This window comes from Clarias gariepinus, chromosome 12 (genome assembly GCF_024256425.1).
Source record: "Clarias gariepinus isolate MV-2021 ecotype Netherlands chromosome 12, CGAR_prim_01v2, whole genome shotgun sequence".
Taxonomy (NCBI): Eukaryota; Metazoa; Chordata; class Actinopteri; order Siluriformes; family Clariidae; genus Clarias; species Clarias gariepinus.
Window position 1 is genome coordinate 14632370 of NC_071111.1, and position 20497 is coordinate 14652866.

At 36.2% G+C, this 20497-nt stretch overlaps 1 protein-coding gene across 1 annotated transcript in view; it reads left to right on the plus strand.

The window, feature by feature from the left end:
- The first annotated feature begins 14482 nt into the window (after positions 1-14482).
- tnnt2e (troponin T2e, cardiac) overlaps positions 14483-20497 on the plus strand; it is a 296670-nt gene continuing 290655 nt past the window's right edge. The window contains exon 1 of the mRNA XM_053508567.1: positions 14483-14486. The gene's annotated coding sequence lies outside the window, so the exon portion shown is untranslated. The remainder of the gene's footprint in view (positions 14487-20497) is intronic.

A 20497-nucleotide genomic window follows, 5' to 3' on the forward strand; every position in this document is an offset into this window, starting at 1 on the left:
TTAAGTTGACCTAAAATTGTATAAGACATGTTTATGAGGTTGCATGGAAATATACACTACCCAGCTAAAAGTCATCAATATGCATTTAAATAAGCAAATACTTAAGAGCGTTGATTAGATAATTAATTCAGTCATTAATATGTTTTAGCTGGCAACAATTCTTTAAACCCTAACTGATGCACTGAGTCACTTCTCATTACTTAAACAATTATGATGGAAGATGTATTCTGTGTTCGTCTAATAGATATTACTGTATTTCAGGAGGACCAAATTAATGGTCCGCATCAAGCAGACACTTTTGTAAGTACCTCTGGAAAAGAGCTTCTGCCAATGTATGTAAATGTAAGCAAAAAAAAAAATAATAAAAAATTGCGGAAAATGGAATTGGGAAAAAAACTGTCGAATACATGAAATAACCTGGAATCATAGTGCTGAACTGGTTTGAAAAAATAAAAATAAAAATCATTGACTGACCATGATAAGGGGCTCACTCACATAAATGCAAGTTGAAATAAAAAGTTATGTTTAGTAGTGAAAGTAAGAATACAGTACCCACTTATTTAGAATGGCTTTCAATATTTTATAATTTTATGTTTTTTTCATAATTTTATTATTTTGTTTTATTTATTTATTTCATTATTATTATTATTATTACTATTATATTTTTCATTTATATTGTGTTTTATTTTGTTTTTGTATTTTTAATGCCATTTTATTGTCATTTTAGTGCTTTAAAGCACTTTGGTTCAACTTAGGTGAATAAGTGCTATATAAATACATGTTGATTGATTGAGTATAATAAAAAACTCACCATACTCATCACTTATTAGTGAGGCTAATCAGAAAAAGGCTTCAATTTGTTGGAAGGCCTAAAGATTGAAGCGATAGAAAAACATCATGTGGTCTGATGAGTTCTGATTGACCCTATTGCAGAGCAATTGGTGCATCAGGGTACGAAGGGAAACGGATAAATTGTCCCTGGAAGCAGTCTTATGATCTGGGGTTGCTTCAGTTTGTAAGGTCTGGATTTACCAACATTATGTGGCAATATAATGAAGTCAGCTGATGACCTAATTGTACTGAATGTACTAAGTAGTAAACCAGGTAATTCTGTCAATATATCCCCCCGGTGGCTCAACAGAACAGTGCCAAGATCTGGCTCAATTTGTGAAAGGGACGCTTAAGTTCGGATAAAAATCAGAAGGTTGTCAGAAGGGTACCTGGGATAAAGTCTGTGTCAAGTCAAAATGTGTGGAACACATACCATAATATAATTGTGTTTCACTAAAATCAATTTTATGAGGCACCAAACGTTTATTAATATTTTCTGTCTATCCTTTTTTTTTTTTAACATCTTTCTATGCTAAGCCAATTAAAAGGTTCAAACTCAAAAATCCTACTGGTGTTGTATTTTTCAAAATAACTCTCAGAGGACAGAAGCAATAAGCAAACATGGGAGTTATACATTACAGTTATACCAGATGTGCCATGACTTTATTTACATGTAATTTCATTGTACACTCATAAGTGTGTTTTGAAAAAATGTACATTGCAATCTGTTGAATTTTGGAATGAACAAACAAAGAAATAGACAGACAAAAATTCCAAAAAACATCTTTCTATTCTAAAACCATGTGTTCTATTGCTCATCCTTCCCCCACTCAATCTTTTTCACAAATATTTTTAATGTACAGACACGGCAACTTTACAGTTTTAATAAATGCAAAGATTTTACATTTATATAAAAAATACATTTGTAATACAGTATTTACATTTAACATTAATGGTAAATGTTTTTCATGTTAATTTTTTTTCATCTTCAAGTCTTTACATTTGACATCTTATTCTTGTTTACTCTCTTACTTTATGTAAACCGATTGGCTGGTGGTTTGCTCCAGTCACTTCGTCAGACTCTTTTTATGCTTAAAATTGGGGCATGATGACATTTAATGTATCTGAGGTGGCTGTGTTAGCTGAATTCTAACTAAACATCTTCTCCATCCTTTCTAATTAATGATATATTGCTCTACTTTAATACCCTCCATTTGTAGTAGTGCACTTTTATCCCATTTCTCTCCTACTAAAGTAACACCCGATAAATGTCAATCTGCCGAGGGGTTTCTGTTTTTGAATGAATCATAAGTTTTGAGTTTGCAATTATGTCAAAGCACTAAAATTGATGAAATGCCGGTCCATATTGGCCCCATCATAAATTAACATAATATTAATTTCACTCAGCAATTTCTTTTTACCTGGAAAGATCCAGATTGCTCCAGTCACATTTCATGGTGTGTTAAAAAAAAAAAAAATGAAATTCCTGTATAACCTCCAGGATACAGAAAGGATGTTTATTCCCTTGTGTCATATATATTTTTTTGGCCTGGTCTTTTTATAACAGCATTAGCCAAGCTGTGCACCTTCTAAGCAATGTATTCACAATGCTTTAGGGCTATGACAGCCTTCTTTTAATTTGTTAGGGACACATTTTTATGCTTCAAGCAACTGAATTGCAAAGGAAGATTTATAGTGGCATTAGTGGCTTAGGATAGATGAGGCTCAAATAACTGGGTGTTTGGAAATTGCGAAGGTGAGGAGGATCAGAACGAACCAGGCTATTTTACAGAAGAAAGCAGTTTTTAGATTGTACAGTAAATATTTGTGGAACATGCAATAGTGTGATCTATTCTGTCCAAAATGAAAACAAATTAATTAATCAAATAATATTTTTTTTGTATGTGTTAGAATTAAAAGACAACAAATTAAACAGATTCTATCCAGAGTTGGAAATGTTGAAAGCAGTGTAATACTGTTCTATAAGTGCTGCTAAAGGAAGAAAGATTTTTAATTAACACCCTAGTGCACGTCGTGATAGCAAATCTTTCTTATTCACTTTTGATGTCATTGTTTGAAGCTTAATTCTACCACTGAACTAAGGACATCATCTAAGTTACCAGTGGAGTCCCTGCAAGCTTTCTTATTATCTGTACAACTTTTATCTTAAAGGGCACTTTGCTCACAATTGCTGACTCACCTTAAAAGTGTAATGTGTAAAGAAAATAGTTGCTCAAGAGAGAAGTCGCACTTGTTCTTTCTGACTAGCTGTTTCTTCTAACTTCACAGCCTGAGGGAATTCTGTTCAGTTACGGGTGAATTGCTGACATCCAATTCTCCAGGATGAAGAATGGGCTATTACGGCTAAAGGCCCACACACTTGTACACCTTGGTGTTCATATTTTTTTTTTAACCGTACTCATATGGGAAGGAAAGAATTCACATTAAAAGCAACTGGCGGTGCACTTAATTTTTCTTGCTGCTGTCAGAGTAATAGTGGATTCATTTGATAGTAGCCAACTCTGGATGGGATACTATACTACCTTCAGTTCGACCAGATAGATGGGTAAGCCATGTTGAATCTACCCTAAGCATGTACTGTCTATGGTTAATATCTTATTACCAAATGGCAAGCAGTGAAATTAGTGGAAATATGTAATTTCAGCGAGCAGACAGGTGCTACAGGACTCAACATCACATTCATTAGAGTTCCTCCCTTTATTTTAAACTAGGGAGTTTGACAGTACAGGGGTAAACTGAGGCATTTGGCTATTTTTAATAGCAGTGCAATGCCAGAGAATTCAGTGTTCAAATGAGATATTTACCAGGAAATCCATTTTAGAGACAAAAGCCCCCCTCACCCCAATCAGATTTTTTTTTTCTGTATCTTTCTGAGAACTGACTTATTGTGCACACCATATACATCATGTGAGAAGAAAACTGTTCACAAACCCATGCAGGAAATAGTAATCAAAATCCCTAACCAGGCCTGGAAGAGAAGCAATTAACTGTTGTGCATCCAAGTAAACTCCATTAAAGATTAGAAAGATATTTGATGTTCAATATGAACACAGTTTCATGCTAATTCTATCTAATAGATACAACATTTTTTTATTATTAAATTGCAACCCATGAATGCTTTCAAGTCATAGGAATAATGATGGGACGCGTTATCCCTTTCTCCCAAATTTTTCCATAAGACTTTGAATATCATCAATTGCCAGAGAATAAAGTAAAAGACCCACTCCTGATGCAACTCATTAGTCACTTGCCGACCAAGACCAACTGATTAAATAAGTGGAATCAGGTGCACTTTATTTAGTGGAAGCAAAAATCTGCCACACCAGCCTTTCATGAACAAAACCAGGCACCCTTATTCTGTTTATCTTTTTAGGCTTTAAAAGAAATTGTAATCTTATTAACATGGTATATGTAAAATAGGAGATTCTTTTTTTAAAATAATATCTGAGGTACAGTGGTGCATAGTTAGTAATTTTGATGAGGGGTGATTTATTTTTAATTACAATCAGAATTTGGTGCGCTAGTTTAATCTTAAAATCCCTAAACTCTTTGGCTGGAAGGGCGATAAGTGTCTCTAAATATATTGTGTTTTTTCTTTTTTTTGTAGATAATGGCAGCTAACTGCATTCTACATCTTTTAAAGCTTTGCTTCTGGCAGTTTCAATTAGAATTGACTTACTCAGATTAAAGACATTTGTTCATTTAAAAGAAAATGTAGCTCTTTACATTACCAGACTTTGCAATTCTGCACTGCAAATGCCATGTAGTAAATACAGAACTTAGCTATGCTGTCACTTAAGTATTTATCTGCCACTAATATATATATATATATATATATATATATATATATATATATATATATATATATAAGTCAGGAATGCTGTATATGTATGTATATATATATATATATATATATAGAGAGCAAAAAAAAAAAAAAAAAAAAAAAATATATATATATATATATATATATATATATATATAGAGAGAGAGAGAGAGAGAGAGAGAGAAAGAGCAAATTCATTTTGAGTTTAAATGAAAGAGCATGTTTGGTAGTGATTACCTATTGTAATTACTCTATTACAATTTTTACTGTAAGTAAACTATTACTAAAGTACCTATTTTCTATTCATGTGAGTGTTTTGTACTCTTTCCACCATTACTAAGGGGTTAATTAACTTGGACAGCTGACCACGTGACTTCCAGTGTATAGTTGTCGCCCTCTAAAAGTGTCTCCCATCAGTTAGCATGGACCTCTGGGATGCTTGTAAAAATGTCATTGTCTGGGATGTTTTAATAGAACGTTACTTAAAAGTAGTGTCCGTGTCAGCTCAGGATACCACGCTTTTTCCAGCATAAGATGGTTTGGCATGGAGGCAGAGGCCCTTCACCACAAGCTGCTTCATTACTGTCAGGATCCTCAGAGAATATGCAGCATAATTAATGCTTCCATGATGAATTACACGCGCCACTTCCTAACACTGCCGATGCCTGCACTTTTTTTGACAAAATAAATTAATTTACACCCTCGCCCTCCTTCTTACTCTCCTGAACGATTTACTCTGACTTTCAGTGATTAAAAAGTCACAATATTTACAGCCTTAATAGTTGGTATCTGTTTGAGCAAATTATCTGCATGCTTTGATACTCCTTACTGCTTTCTAGGCAGTTCTGGGAGAAGCTGGCTCTGACAAATGATGGCCTTTGTGATATTCACCAGTGTTTCTTTCATGCTTTTCATCATTACTCTACCATTAGCAATGTCCAGAGCTGATGTCTGCAAGATTAACCCTCTCAATTCACACAGCCATGCTACACTTAACTGCTGCCATTTCTGTGGAGGTATTAAGATTCTGTATTGTCATACTTTATAAAACAATCTATGCAGTTATTCAGTTATTATATTAAATATAGATCATATTTTTCTGTCTGTTGCAAGTCATTTGTAAAAAAAGCGCGCTGCACCTGGGTGTCCTTGATAGAGTTAAATAAACGTAATAACCTCAACAGATGTGGATGTGTGAAACAGTAAATACATTTTTTAGCTTTTAATTAACTGTTGTTCTGTGGGACTTATCCCTCGACATTAGTTGTTTTTTAAAGCGCATGGAACAAAAATACAACGTGCCCTCAAATACAAATGATTTTTGCAACAGTGTGGAAAAAATGTTATATATCTAGACATGGTAGTCTATTAGTCTATAGTCTATAGTCTCAGGTGTGTCGTTTGTATTAGGAAATCACATGAAACCTTTGTTTGTCATAACATCCAAGTTATGTATAAACTTGTCCATTAATTTGCACTAAATTAAGTTTTCTGCACGTCAATCTGCCATTCCATTAAAACCACCATGTGTGTGCATCACTTATTATATTTGGGGAAGAGATAGCACCAGGGTGCACTTTGTGAAGTTGGGAAGCCAGTGAAGACAGCATGATGCTTTGGGCAATGTTCTGCTGGGAAACCTTAGGTCTTAGCATTCATGTGGATGTTACTTTAATACCCACCACCTACAGTACCTACACATTGTTGAAAGTACATTTTCATGGCAATAGTTTAAGGAACATGGCAAAGCATTTGATGAAATGACTGGGTCTTCAAATTCCCCAGATCTAAATCCAATCTAGTACCTTTTGGTTGTGCTGGACTGGCAGGACCGTTCAGTAGAGGCCACACCTCTCAATTTACAGGATTAAAAGATCTGCTGCTTTCTTGGTGAAAGATACTGCAGCACATCTTCAGGGGTGTGTATATATATATATATATATATATATATATTTGTTAGTTTTTTAATGGATATCACTCTGACTTTGAAGAATGTTTACTACTGTGTAAAAAAAAAAAAGTATATGCTATTATTTTGTTATACACACACTTGCACTAGTGTAGAAGCTTTAAAAAGTGACAAATCTCTCCACACATCTATCTTTGTTGGTTTCTCAACAGCATCCAGGGAATCTGACTCAGCAGAAAAATCTAACAACAAAAAAACTACATTCATTTAATTTTCCGAAATATTTATTTAAATTTTGTTCATAATTGGTGGCCTTGCACCTCCAGGGTCGAGGGCTCGATTCTTGCCTCTGGTTCCTATGCATGGAGTTTGCATGTTCTCTTTGTGCTCGCTGGGCTTCCTCCAGTTTCCTCCCACAGGCATGCAGAGTAGGCTAATTGGCATTTCCAAATTTGTAATGTGTGTGTGTGTGTGTGTGTGTGTGCCCTGTAATGCATTGATACACTACATGCATGTACTGGGATATACCCAACCTAGTGCCCGAGTCCCCTGTGGCAGGCTCCAGACAACCTGTAAGGCTGAACTTAATAAGCAGTATATAGAGAGTAAGTGAGTGAATGTGCTTACAGGTGTAATGATGAATAATAATGAGAAATGGAAAGTCAGAAATGTCCATTTGGGTTTATTTGCCCCAAAACGTGGGAATGTCTGGCTTAAAGCATCAATGTTTTTTTTTTTATTTTTTTTTATTTAAATAGGTTGTGGAAAAACATGTTTAGCAAAATACATGACTTAAAACCATTCATGCACAGGTTATGCAATTCTAAACTTCTACGCTACAGTTCATGAGTATTTTCTTCACTGATTCCAAAGTCATGTTCAGCAGCATGAAGGCATTTACTGTTTTTCATATTTTCATATTCAGCAGATTTCAAAAACCCAGGTACACTCTATGTGAGGTTGGGCATCTCTGAGCCTGTGCCGAAAGAGATAACATTCTACTTGTTCATTTTGCCTAGGTCCGACGTCTTGCACAGATTATACCTCATCGGTTTGACAGTAACCCAATTCAGTGGCGCTGCTTACCGAGCTGTACTTACAGTGCTTCACAACGCTTTAAATCTACATTCAGTCGAGTCTAAATTTTAGACAGTCTTTTCTCATCTGTTCACTCTTATGAAGAATGGCAGTTGCCAGATTTGGCAAACAGCTCATTCTATATATCTCTCTCAATACTCCAAATTTCAGCTTAGGCTAGAGAGTAAATGAACAGAGATAAAGGTAAAAAAGGTTGTTCGTGTTAGGCGTGTGACAAGCGTAGGCAAGATTAAAAGAAATGTCAGCATAGTATCTTCAGACACCTCAACCAGCTGCCTCGTTAAGATAAAGCATGTCATCTTAGCACCCAGTGTCTCAAGTCTTTTTTACAGCTGCATTTAAATATCATCTCATCATGCCACCAGCATCCTGCAGCTGTTTTCCCGAGATGTAATATGCAGGTTGAGAGAAAAGTGGCTACACCGAACATTCCAGTTCTTCAAGTCATTTCAACACATCATTGATTTAAATGGGTAGACCTGTTTAATAACAAGACCTGCTGTTATTGATTCAGACGGTGTATCTCTATGAAACATAATCTATTTTCTTCATCTGCATATGAAAAATTACTCCACTCAGAACAATGCCTGGGGGTAGCTCATTTAAAAATGAAACTAATATAAAGAAAGAGAGAGGTGGGAGCAGGAAAAAAGCATGAAAGTGAACAATTATTCATAGCATGAATAATGCTTCGCTGTCAGCTCGGGTAAATGTATCAGGAAATGCTTCATCTTGAATTTACAGCACTCTAATTGGACAAACGTACTGTGAGGAAGGATTTAATTTACAACAAATTAGCAGATTTGATGGGCTTAAATTAATCTGCACCATTTTCTCTGCATTATTCTGCTTCCCCTTCGGCACATCCTACCTGATAACTTAGCAACACCTTGTGCAATGCGGCTGCTGCAGTTTTGTCTTCTTTTTTTTTTTGCCTTCACTGTTTCTTTTTACACTCTATTTCCCTGGTATTTCTCCACATTGTGCAACTGTAATCAACACATTTGTTTAAATATGTGTCAAATCTGAAAAAGAAGCAAATAACTCTCCATAACAATAACTGCACATACAATAAAAGTGCCTCTCAGGATGAAAAAGTTGCCCCAGTCTGTTAACTTACAAAAGAACTCAAATGAATAGATGTGTGCATAAAGGCCTTGAATTCAATATCGGGCTACGCTGCAGGCTCACTGTTTCCACAGCAACATCACAATTGAAACGCAGGCTCGCTGCGTACATGCATCTCAGCACAGTCCAAAAGGCCTGCGTCCATTATGAAATGTGATGCTCCTGCAGAAGCCTTACTTTATCTTAAAGGGTGGCATATCTCAAGCCCTGCTGCCCCTGATGTTGGACTCTTCAGTGTTGAAAGCAACGCTCAAGAGAGCCTTTCTTTTTCCGGCACACTTAATCTTACCACAGCGAGAGAGCTGATGTGAGCGTAAATAATCCATTCTGCAGCGATTGTCAAAAAAGAAAAAAGTACATATTGTCAACTGCAGACAGAGACGCTGCTCAGTCTGAGACTCTGATCAAATGCTCCTGTATGGAATCAAAGAGGTTCTATCAACTCTCTCACCAGCCATCTACTTGCATCTCACTTACACACATGCACACACACACGCACACACGCACACCTTTTTCTTTTAAAAGCTTCGAACTTAGACAAACCATGACAGTGACCAGCCACATTACAAAGCAAAACAAGATGCATCCTGAGAAGTTAATGGCATCACTGTCACATGATCAGTCGAGCGAAACTAGCGGCTTGCTGTGAATCCAATGTTAAAAATCAGTGGACTTTTGGAAAATATTGAAGCCAATAAAAATGAATTTTACTCTCTATTAGTACAGTTACCACAGCAGTCATGAACTACACATACTGTATGTTTGTCACTTAATTTCACTGATACGTTTGATGAAATTAGACAGTATGCGATTTGGGTGTTGTATATTATATAATGATCAAATCTCTATAGTGTAACCTTTTTCTTTCAAATTAATAGTTCTCATTTTTCCTCTTGCTTCTGCAATCACCAACACTGTACTGTGTTTCTCAAAAGAAAATTAGGCAAAGAAATAATTTTATAATACTCAAGAGATACACAAGCATGCTTTGATTACAAGAAACAAGATACACACAACGCAGTGGGAAGATATCTAGTTAGATTCGATGCAGCATTTTCTCCAATGGCATTTCTAAACTTATAGCCTTATGGGACCACAGACAAAATGCAGGTGAACAATGCATGAATGGATGTTATACAACACTACAGTATGTATACTATGATGAAGCACGTTCATCAACTATTGAAGTGAAACTGAAAATACTAGAGGCGGAGGCTGATGATGCTGTAATGCTGATGATTGTTTTTCACGATTTTTCCTTGTTACAGTTTGTAATCAGGGACTCACGACAAATACACATTTAAGGCATGAAGTTGATGTAATCTATTAAAACCTTACCAACAATCAAGTCATTTCTCAGACCTTATTGTATTGATTTTTACTAAACAGGTCATTCATTACAAAACAGGAGTTGCTGAATTACGGTCATGCATGTTTACAGTATTACTTTGATGCACAGACATACATTAAATGGGTTCAAAATGAGACCGTTGTCTTTCAGTAGATGGATTTGCAGTACCTGACTTTTGTAGGAACAAAATGTCTAAAATATGTATGTTCCATTTTCTCCCACTGATGACACAGATTTGCCATTCGTTTTGAAACAAAGGGCATACCTTGGTCTGTTACAAGATCCTTAGGGAGTCCTATGTGACTGAACAGAAGAATCAGCTCCCTGGCGATATTCTTTGAGGTTGTATTCCTGAGGGGGTGGCCTCGGGGTACCGAGTGGAATAATCCACTAGGACCATGATGTATTTTTTACACATGCTTTTTAACCATGTGCATCACAATGTTTACTTTGCCTGATGAGAACTTTAGGAGGTCATACTGTTCTCTGCCCTGGATGTGATAGTATAGGAGCCTTCATTTGACGCAGAAGTATAAGACTGGTCTAGCTTGCTAGGCCTTTGCAGTTCTCCACCCCCTGGCTCCAATAATAAGAAAGTTAGTGGTTTGTGAATACTCACCCTCTGCTCACCTCTAGTATCGTTGACCTTTCCCTGGGCTGTATCAGTATATCAAAACCAATGCTGTTACATGCTGAGAAAATGTATCTATTTAATGCAACAATTATGTCTCTTCTGAGTCACAATTATTTTACTCCTGTACATGTATGCGTTTGTATTATTTATTTTACAGTATTAATATTACCATGCTATGTTATTGTATATATATAATGTGTCTTTTTCAATGTGTGAAGTTTATTTTATGGGGGTATATAAAAATTTTCTTATTTTTATCTTATCTTATCTTTTAGGACCATTCCATTAGACTACTGATTTCAGATGATTCAAAAAAAAAAAAAAAAAAAAAAGAAAAGTTGTTAGGGTTTTTTTCTTCCTTTTTTGTTAGATTTGAAGCCATCTGGGGACCAATGGCTATTGATCCAGACTTTTGACAACCTTGTGTGTGTGTTTGTGTGTGTGTGTCTGTGTGTGTGTGTGTGTGTATAGATTCAAACACTCATAGCTTTCATTACCCACTTTCCTTCGGTCTGGGTCACAGTAGATCCTATTGTGGAAACACAATTTATGACACGAGGATTCGCTTAGGTTGGGATGTCAGTCCATCACAGGACATCATGGACACACTCATTCAGACATATGGGCAACTACAGTAAGCATTATCAATCCCCATATCTCTGTGGTTTTTAGAGGTGGAAGGAAACCATATGAAAATCAATTGATATATATATATATAATGTATATGCATATAACATGCAAATTTCCACATAGAAAGTAATTAAAGCTTAGGATTATTAAAAGGATCATAAGCCACTAGATGACACAGTTCATACATGAATGCATGGAATAAATACAGTATGTGTAGAGAAAATGTATATGAATATATGAAAAGATGTGTACAGTATGTGCATTTTTATCCATGCTTTACTTGCATTCGGTCCTGTCTAATTACCCTAGACAAATGATTTGTTTTTGGTCCCAACAGGAAGCCAAACAGTGTGAGATTCGAGTTTATAGGAGTATCGCAGTCCAAACTCTGCAGCATCTCGAGTTCTTTTGATGCCGAGTTGAAACGTGATGGCAGACATGAAACAGTGTGACAGGCTGGTCTCAGTGAGCACCAGTCCTCCATTTCATTATCATAGCAGAACAAAGCGGTGCCCCATTGCCATGCACCTCACCTGTCACCTCGCTGTGCGGCTCTTCGTATGCGAGTGCTCGTGTGCTTACTACTTTGGCAGGTGAACCCGCTACAGTATAGGAGCATGTCAGTGTGGTTGTGTGCATTTGTTGGTTACAGCCAGATGAATATTTGATGCTGCACTTCATAGACAGCACTTTCCCTTCCTATTGCAAGAGCTCACACACATCTCTGAGAAAGGAACTAGGCCAGGCACGGCATGTAAAGGGGCTGCAGGTGGCTCAAGGATTCCTTGGAGGTTTGATTTAAGTGTCCCTGTATCTCTTAAAATGAACTACTTCTGTGTTACTTGATGTCAGGATCTCCCATTTTCCTTGCAGCATTAAACTTTTAGTCTAATTGAACTTCCCAAAGGCTAACTGGCTCTTTTGTTCAACATCGCAGAATGCATCAGGCTGTTAAATGGGGCTGCAAGGCAGAGAACACCTATAAAAGCCTGCTTCGCTGTGACCTTCTGACAAATCCAACGAAGGCTTTCTGTCTGAAGTTTATCATTTTGAATAAGTGGTTCAAACTTATTTTCTTTACTTCAAGAAAGCTCTTGATCTAAACATTACATTTAGACAGCTAATTGAAACACACAAAAAAAATCAGTACATAAGCAGAGGTGCACTGGTGCATCAGTTGGGAGCGCGTTGGGAGCGTTGTTTTTTTTCTCTTTTTTTCACATTCATGAAGCAGCAGCAACAGCATGTGCTTGCACAGCACCAGCTGTCTGAAAGCATCCATCACCCCTGCTCATAAATCTGCACATATTCTAATTTTCAGATGTGTCATGCAAAATGAGACACGCATTTCTCCCATACTGCTCCAGTTTAGGAAGATTAGTTAGGCCGGGAGTAGAGTAGAAAATTGTAATATATTGAGCCAACATTGGGTAGGATAATGCTTTACTCATCGGGATCATTATTTCAATCACACGTTCTTCCATGAAGTTCCCCTTAACTGCAAACAAACACATTTTTACACCCAGTGTTAATCTAGTGTGGGCAGCTGACCTAACAGAGGAAACCCTCCAGACATGAGGGTAACAACTATCTGCTTAAATGTTTAATAAATATATCAAGGTTTTCACAATAATTCAATCATAATTCAAGTGTTTTGTAATATGGCAATATGAATTGAAAAAAAAGGGTACAAATTTATTGTAGGGTAAATCTATAATACTTAAGAGGTTTATAGTGTGTTTCCTCCAGAAGAACCCCTAAAGAGTGTTAAAATTTAATAGGTTCATAAATAAATAAATAAATAAATAAAGAGAGAAAGAAAGAAAGAAATGAAAACCTTGTAAAGATGCTTCTAAAGAATCATTTCTAAAAAATAATATTTCTATAAAAGGATGTATGTATCAGCCAATCACTGATAAAATGTTCCTTTATCCATCACAGTAAGGTCAACCTCAGCCTTAAGCATAAGGACTTTAATGTTTAATACATTGATAATAAAGTTTTAATGCATCTTAGATAAAAACTTCTAAGTGCATCTGTTTTATTAATACATTAGCATTATTTACTCTAGGTTCATGCAACCGATTTGGAGCAGATGCCGTAAATCAGTTAAAGCATTAATGTAAACATTATTGCTCATAGATATCTCGCAGTAAATGATATACATGAATAAAACACGCAGTCAAAGGGTTGGAGCTTTTGCATTTTGTTAATTTTGCTGAATTGCTTTTAGAATGCAAACCGGCTACACATTTGCAGCTTCTGAATATAATTGCAGGTGTTCCCTAATGAGGCTTTTATTTACTAAGCCAACTCTGTGTGCTCCATCTCCACTGTCAGCTGCATGGGCAGAAAAAAATGCCCTGAGAGAATGGCGTTTTAAGCCCAGCCTAGAAATACAAGCAAATACCTAACTGCATGTGTAATTATTTAATTTGTTGTTTTTGTTGTTTTCTATCTTGCTTAATAAAAAACTAGTAAGACTCATGAAGAACAATGAAGGAACTAATGAATACCTAACCATGCAGAATACATTTTCGGCTGTGCAAAGAAGGACATGTTTAATGGCCACAGTTTCTCACATAGCTTAAAATAGAGTGCCTGGGACACCATATCTTGCATGATATTACCTTTTCCCATTTGTATTACACTATTCAGGCGAAAGTGTGAGAAGGGCATTGATTTCTTTCTGTCTTACTGATATATATTTATTAGGAGTGTGACTTGACCTCTTTTAGATAATACAACATTCTGTTTGCATAGTATAAGTTATAAAAGCAATACACTACCACAAGTAATGATTCAATAAACTGATGCAATCTTCTTCAGCACTGATGCAATATGATTCAATTCGGTAAATGTAACGTACAACTGTATATTGCATTGGAGGGATGTAACAATGTCATTAACTATATCTGTTTACTGACATTTGGAATGCCACCTACTATCTGTATCTGAACGTAAAAGGCACATAGTTTAACTACTTGTTTATTTGTTTGTTTATGAGCTATACATTTCCAGATACACTGGAAAACACAGAGGGGGGAAAAACTGAAGTAGAAATGGCAACACTGTCTGTAAATTCTTTTGCTTCTTAACCTCAGCCAACAGTACCACGTCAATAAACTAGTGTTGGGCTTGGGACTGTTGTTTTATTATTTTATTTATTTATTTATTTTATTGAGCTGAAGCAGAAATTTGGAAGCACACAATTTTCTTAAATATTCATGTATGCGGTAGCATTAAGATTTCCTGGAACAATGAGGCCCAAGCCTGTTCCAGCTTGACAATGTGATCCCAGTAATCTCAATGAAGACACAATTTGCCTTGGCTTACAATTAACAAACACACAAACAAACAAATAATAATATTAATAAAAGGCAGGGGTAGCTAAGTGGTAAAGGCATGAGTCTACTGAACAGAAGGTCACAGGTTTGAACCCTTGCCCCTGTTGTGACCTTGAGTAAGGCCCTTAACCTTTAACTGCTATATACTGTATGTATAATGGGATAAAAATTTAAGTTGCTCCAGGTAAGGATGTCTGCCAAATGCTGTAATGTAAATGTAGTAGTAATAATATAATATGTTTTTACACAAATAATGGGGTGAGGAAGGGATAACTCTTTCTCTGTCGCACTTTCTCTCCCGATATGTTGGACAAATTTTCTAATTTAATTCGATTTTTCTGCTTTTCTAGTAACTGAAACACAGCAGTCCGCTTCACCAGCCATTGTCTCTTACCTGTCTAAAGTCCATGTGCTAAACTCTTCTGCCCTGAGTGTTAAACAGAAACTATGAAATAAGAGGCCACTACCCTGTTGATTGCAGCACTGATGCTTTGAAAGTGCAAATAATGAATAGGCAGTGATTGTTTGGTAGAGATGGCCAAGTAAAAAAAAAAAACACCGGTTATTGCTTTGAGTTTCATCTGTGCGCCTGCTTGTGTAACAGTGGACTAACATTTTCAGAGACAGATCCAGCAATGGGTGAGTTCATTATCTTTAAAGGCCAGACTCATATCCCATATTCCAGTCCCCCAATTCCCTCATTAATGAGTTTCTCTCTTTTATTGATCATAGAGCATGCCAAGCACGCCAGCGCTAAATTGATTCTGATAGCTCCTGCTGACTGCGGGGTCGAGTGGCCAAGCATTGAAAAATATCAAACACCTTCATCGACATCTCAGTCATATGCTTGGAGCCTGGGATCACTCTGAATGGCACAGCAGTTCAGTTTGGGCCAAAAAAATAAAATGATTACTGCTCCTTTTTATCTTCTACCCTGATTTGCCAAGTGTTATGTCCTTGAAGACCATGGTGTATAGAAGTAAACAGACATGACTTATGACTTTCCCAGTCACAGAGAAGTTAAAAGACATTTTTATGAAGACATACCATTCCCATTCCTTCTCCCAGGGGCCTTAATTTTAATCCATATATACACATTCTGCAACATCATGGTTGTTAATGTCCTGTGATGCAACATTGATTTTATTAGAGTCATCTAATTAATCTCCCAGAATTAACCAATAGCTTTAAAGTACACAGTGCTCACAGCAATAAACACTCAACTGTCTTAAAGGCTAATTGGATGATATAAGTGGTGCATGCTTTCAACTGCTAATTATAAATACCCAAATGTATTGCTCTAAGGGCTGCTATTGGGGGTTTTATTTAACAAATTTAACAAATGCACAAAGCAGCACTGTGGAGAGATCCACACACCTCCAGAAGAGACGAAACAGAACCTCTATTTGTAATAACTGACAAGCACAACATGCTGGAAAACCATCAGAGGTAAACTTTGACCTGCGATTCCCATGAATCTAGGGAACCATTTTAGTTTTGAAAGGCACTGAAAAATAATAACTGTGAACCTCTGTTCACGAGAGACTAAACTCCCGGCTAGAGAATAAGCTGGCGGTTACTTGCTTTTGTTTTACAATTGTATTTCATTTGCTGCTATGTAGCATCCCCGGGCATTATATTTCAGAAGCTGAAGGTGATTTTTCCTAATGTTTTAAACTCTCTCTATATAAGCCCTTGTGGGGGAAAACCAACATCGTCATAAACCTTTTTCAAATGCTGTGGATTTCAAATACACTGGTCTCACTGGATGCAAAAAAAAAAAAAAAACCCTTGGTGAAGAGCAAAGGCAGAAAGCAAGAAATTAGCCCAGCTCTTAAGAGGCTTTCTCCATTTGATAGACCAGGCACTCTGGCACCTTTTGATGATATGTAACATACTTTCCCCCTAACTAACCTCTTTACTTTTACAATGTGGCACCCAAGTCTTTGTGAGTCTGCCATATCAAGTGCTAGCTGTAAATTGCTTGTGCCATCCCAGGCAAGGATAATTGCAATAGCAGACAGAAGGAAGCACACTGCCATAGATTACAGATTGCACAAAGGTTCCCCTACAGTTGTCAGTCTGGTTTACCAAATGCTTGTATAACATAGACCTCAGCAACATGATAAAGTAAACCAGCACATAGACTTCATGCTCTAATAGTTTCAGGGAGTTTGACATGGCAGTGCTTCTGAGAAATGGTTCTGGGTTCTGCTTTGCTTAATGAGGTGCTTGGTGGTGGAGCTCTGCTGGGGTTCTGAGCCATGGCTCGTATATGAAAGATGGATATAATGAGTGAATGCTTTACTGTTAAAGCTAAGCTTATTCCATAGTGGTGAATTGCTGTAATTCAGATTACATATTTTGTAAGAATATTATATGTGTATTATATCCACAGTTTAAGATAATCACTTAAGCATAGTGTCTTTAAGTTACGCAATTAAATGTATTCCCATCAGAAAAGCACTGCAGTCTACATTACACTATATAATACCCAATGATATTATACAGTATGCAGTGCAGTCTGTGTGGAAAGTGGACAGTGTCCATTAAAGGGTACATGCAGGGTGGAAAAAGTACTGAGAAATTATACTTACTGTAAGTGAAAATATAGCTAGTCTGTCAAAATTCCAAATAACCTAAAAGTTAAAATGTGCTCTGTGTATTACTTTTCTCTATCTTTATCATTCTGCAAATGAATTTCTTTTCTCAAACTGATGTTTTCAAGCAGCTGAATTATTTTGATTGAAAATAGCACTCTGTATGTGTATGCTTACTGGTACATAGTACAGTATGCATGACAAAAACTATGTACTGTAGTCTGTTAAGATAATCAGAAGTTAAACACACCGGCATTAGAGTTTGCAATCAGTTCAGTTTAGGTTAGTTACTAGAAAAGCAAAGAAATCAGTAAACGCTTACAGTACAGGTATTTTCAAGTAATCAATTTTGTTAAATAGATGGATTTGATGCTTTCTAGCAGAGAAAAAATACTTAATTTGATACTTTTGTGGTCAGAAGTTTGTAAACATCATGGAAGTTATTTTTTCTGGGGTAGAATGATTGTAAATCCATGCTTACATACTGTACAGCTCTGGAAAAAAAAATAAGAGACCACTGCAATTTATTCAAGAAAACTTCTGGAATGTCATCAAGAGGAAGATTGATGGTCACAAATCATCAAGCAAAGCTAAGCTGTTAAGTGGTATAAAGTTACCCAACAGCAATGTGAAAAACTAAGAGCATGCCAAAGTTCATGACATCTGTAATTGCAAATCTGAGTTATTCCACCAAATACAGATTTCTTAATGGTATTTAGTCAAAGCATTAACACAACGTGTTTACAGATTATTTCTACAGTATTTAGTTTTATTTGAGTTATTTAAGCTCTGCAAGTACTGCATGATCTTGGATTATTTTGATGTGTTGATGTCATTTCCTTTAAATATATTTAAATATACACTCTAATTAACAATAGTTATATAAAGTAGTAAAATTCTTACTTATACAACAGTCATTTCCAACCAAGTAATCTAATTGGATGAGAGCCATTCCACAAGTAGATATAGAGCATAACACCACTGGGATGTTGAACTATATGAATTACTCAGTGTCACAGGTGTACTAGCAATCATTAATTACACTAACTTTTCAGAAGGCAGTGGAGGATGATGTCATAGCAGGAAACAGGAAATAACTTATTTCTGCCTGCATTTTTTGATTTTCGATTAGGATGTTCAGTACTAGGGTATCCAAAGATTTTTGGCCATACAGTATGGAGTGTAGATATTGCTCTAAATATTTACAATATTATGGTCATATGATCTTAACCAACTCTCAGACATGTTATCAAGTTGATGCCCCTTTCAGACACTTTTTAACATTTGAATGTTTGACACTTCCATTAAAGATATAACATGATCACAGGTCCAATCAATGCTCACTGGACCTACGACGGACTTTCTTTCAGTAATTGCACAGAAGCCTGTCAAGATTAGTCAAATTAACCTTGCAGATGCTTATGCTGGCACAAACACTGCAACAAGCAGAGAAAACACTCAAATGAAAAAGTCAGTATAATGGTGCAGAATGTACAAAAAGATACATTAAAAATGTACAGCTTGGACATTGTAGGGAGCATTATAAAAGTACTATATAGCAGCAAGCACAGTGGCTTAGTGGTTAGCACCGTCGCCATGGAGTTTGCATGTATTTCCCATGCTTGATGGGTTTTCTCACGATACTCGAGTTTCCTCCCACGGTTTAAACACATGCAGATTAGGCTAATTTGCATTACCGTAGACTGTGAATGTTGACCTTAAGGTCCTTTCATGGTCAAAAAATGGGAATAAATACATTGGTAATCATCATTGGCCTCCAAAGTCCCTAGTTGGACTATATTGAGTTGAACTACTAGAATTTATCATTGCACTACTCTATGTTCCTTCCATATCTAATTTGTACTTCACAGACATAGACTGCTTTAAAGATGCACTATGCATCTTTGCACCATCTATATACATGCATGGTATCACCACATTACTGTATATTTTACCCATATTTATTTTATATATATTGTACAGTACTACTGTATATAGGCTTTCAATATATACGTATGTCTCTGTTCATATTATCTTCTCGACATGTCTTCACCATAATCAATGTTTGTACAGTATAGACATACTGTGTATTATATGTATATATACACACTTCAGTACATAAGACACAAAACACTACGTTTTTTAGGGCCCAAGCACTATCACATCAGGCAAGAAGTGATGAATATTGGCAGGCAGATTGGAATCTGCTGCCATTAGGATGTCTCAGACATTAGGAAAATGTCTCAGACATTAGGACACACTTTCTGGGGCACCTGGGTGGCGATGGTGCCGAGTGCTTGGGCCCACTCATCATTGTGTACTGCATTTGACAGGCTTTGTACATGTACTTTGCACAATAAAAGTTGAATCTAATCTAATCTAATCTAATCTAAACCATATATTCATGCTACAGCATATTAAAACTCTGTCTTGCAGTTGCTTATAAAGGGTAATAATACATCAGGCAATGCAACAATTCAGAAATAGCTTGTTTAGTTTTATAACTAATAATAAGCAATACTCTGCAGGATTGCAGTTTGAGGTTGGAAAATATCTTGGGAATGATCTTGACCATTTACTTTTGCTATAGCAGTCTAAGAAGGCTTGCAGACTGTGACCAACGATCCTCTTGGCTGAACAGGACAAGCTGCATGCTGGTTGAAACGAAAAACACAGTTAATGAGCAGGTGAAATAGGCTGAGTAAAAATGTTTAATTAGTACTTTTGGATAAATTAGGTCGGTTTGTTATTCTACGTTGAACTTTCTTAATGAAGGATTTGGTCTCAGTAAAATCTAAAGAAATTATATTTTCAAAAACATTTATAACTCACCTGGGATTTTATTTAATCCAGTAATGAATAGGGAAAACGAGGCAAAGTGTGCTCTTCACCAGACTGCTGTGTATCTAATTTGTTCCTGCTGTGTACCTTGTTTTCATTGTCTGAAATGTATACTTACTGGAGCACTGTTTAACTGTACCATGAAAATCAGCTTTACTACTGTAGCTTTTATTGATCTTGATTACACTTTCTTTCATGAACGTTTAAGATGTTTCCTACGGTGGCCGAGAAGTGCAAAACAAATTAACAAAACCCAAAACAAAATAAATCCAAAAACAAAATAA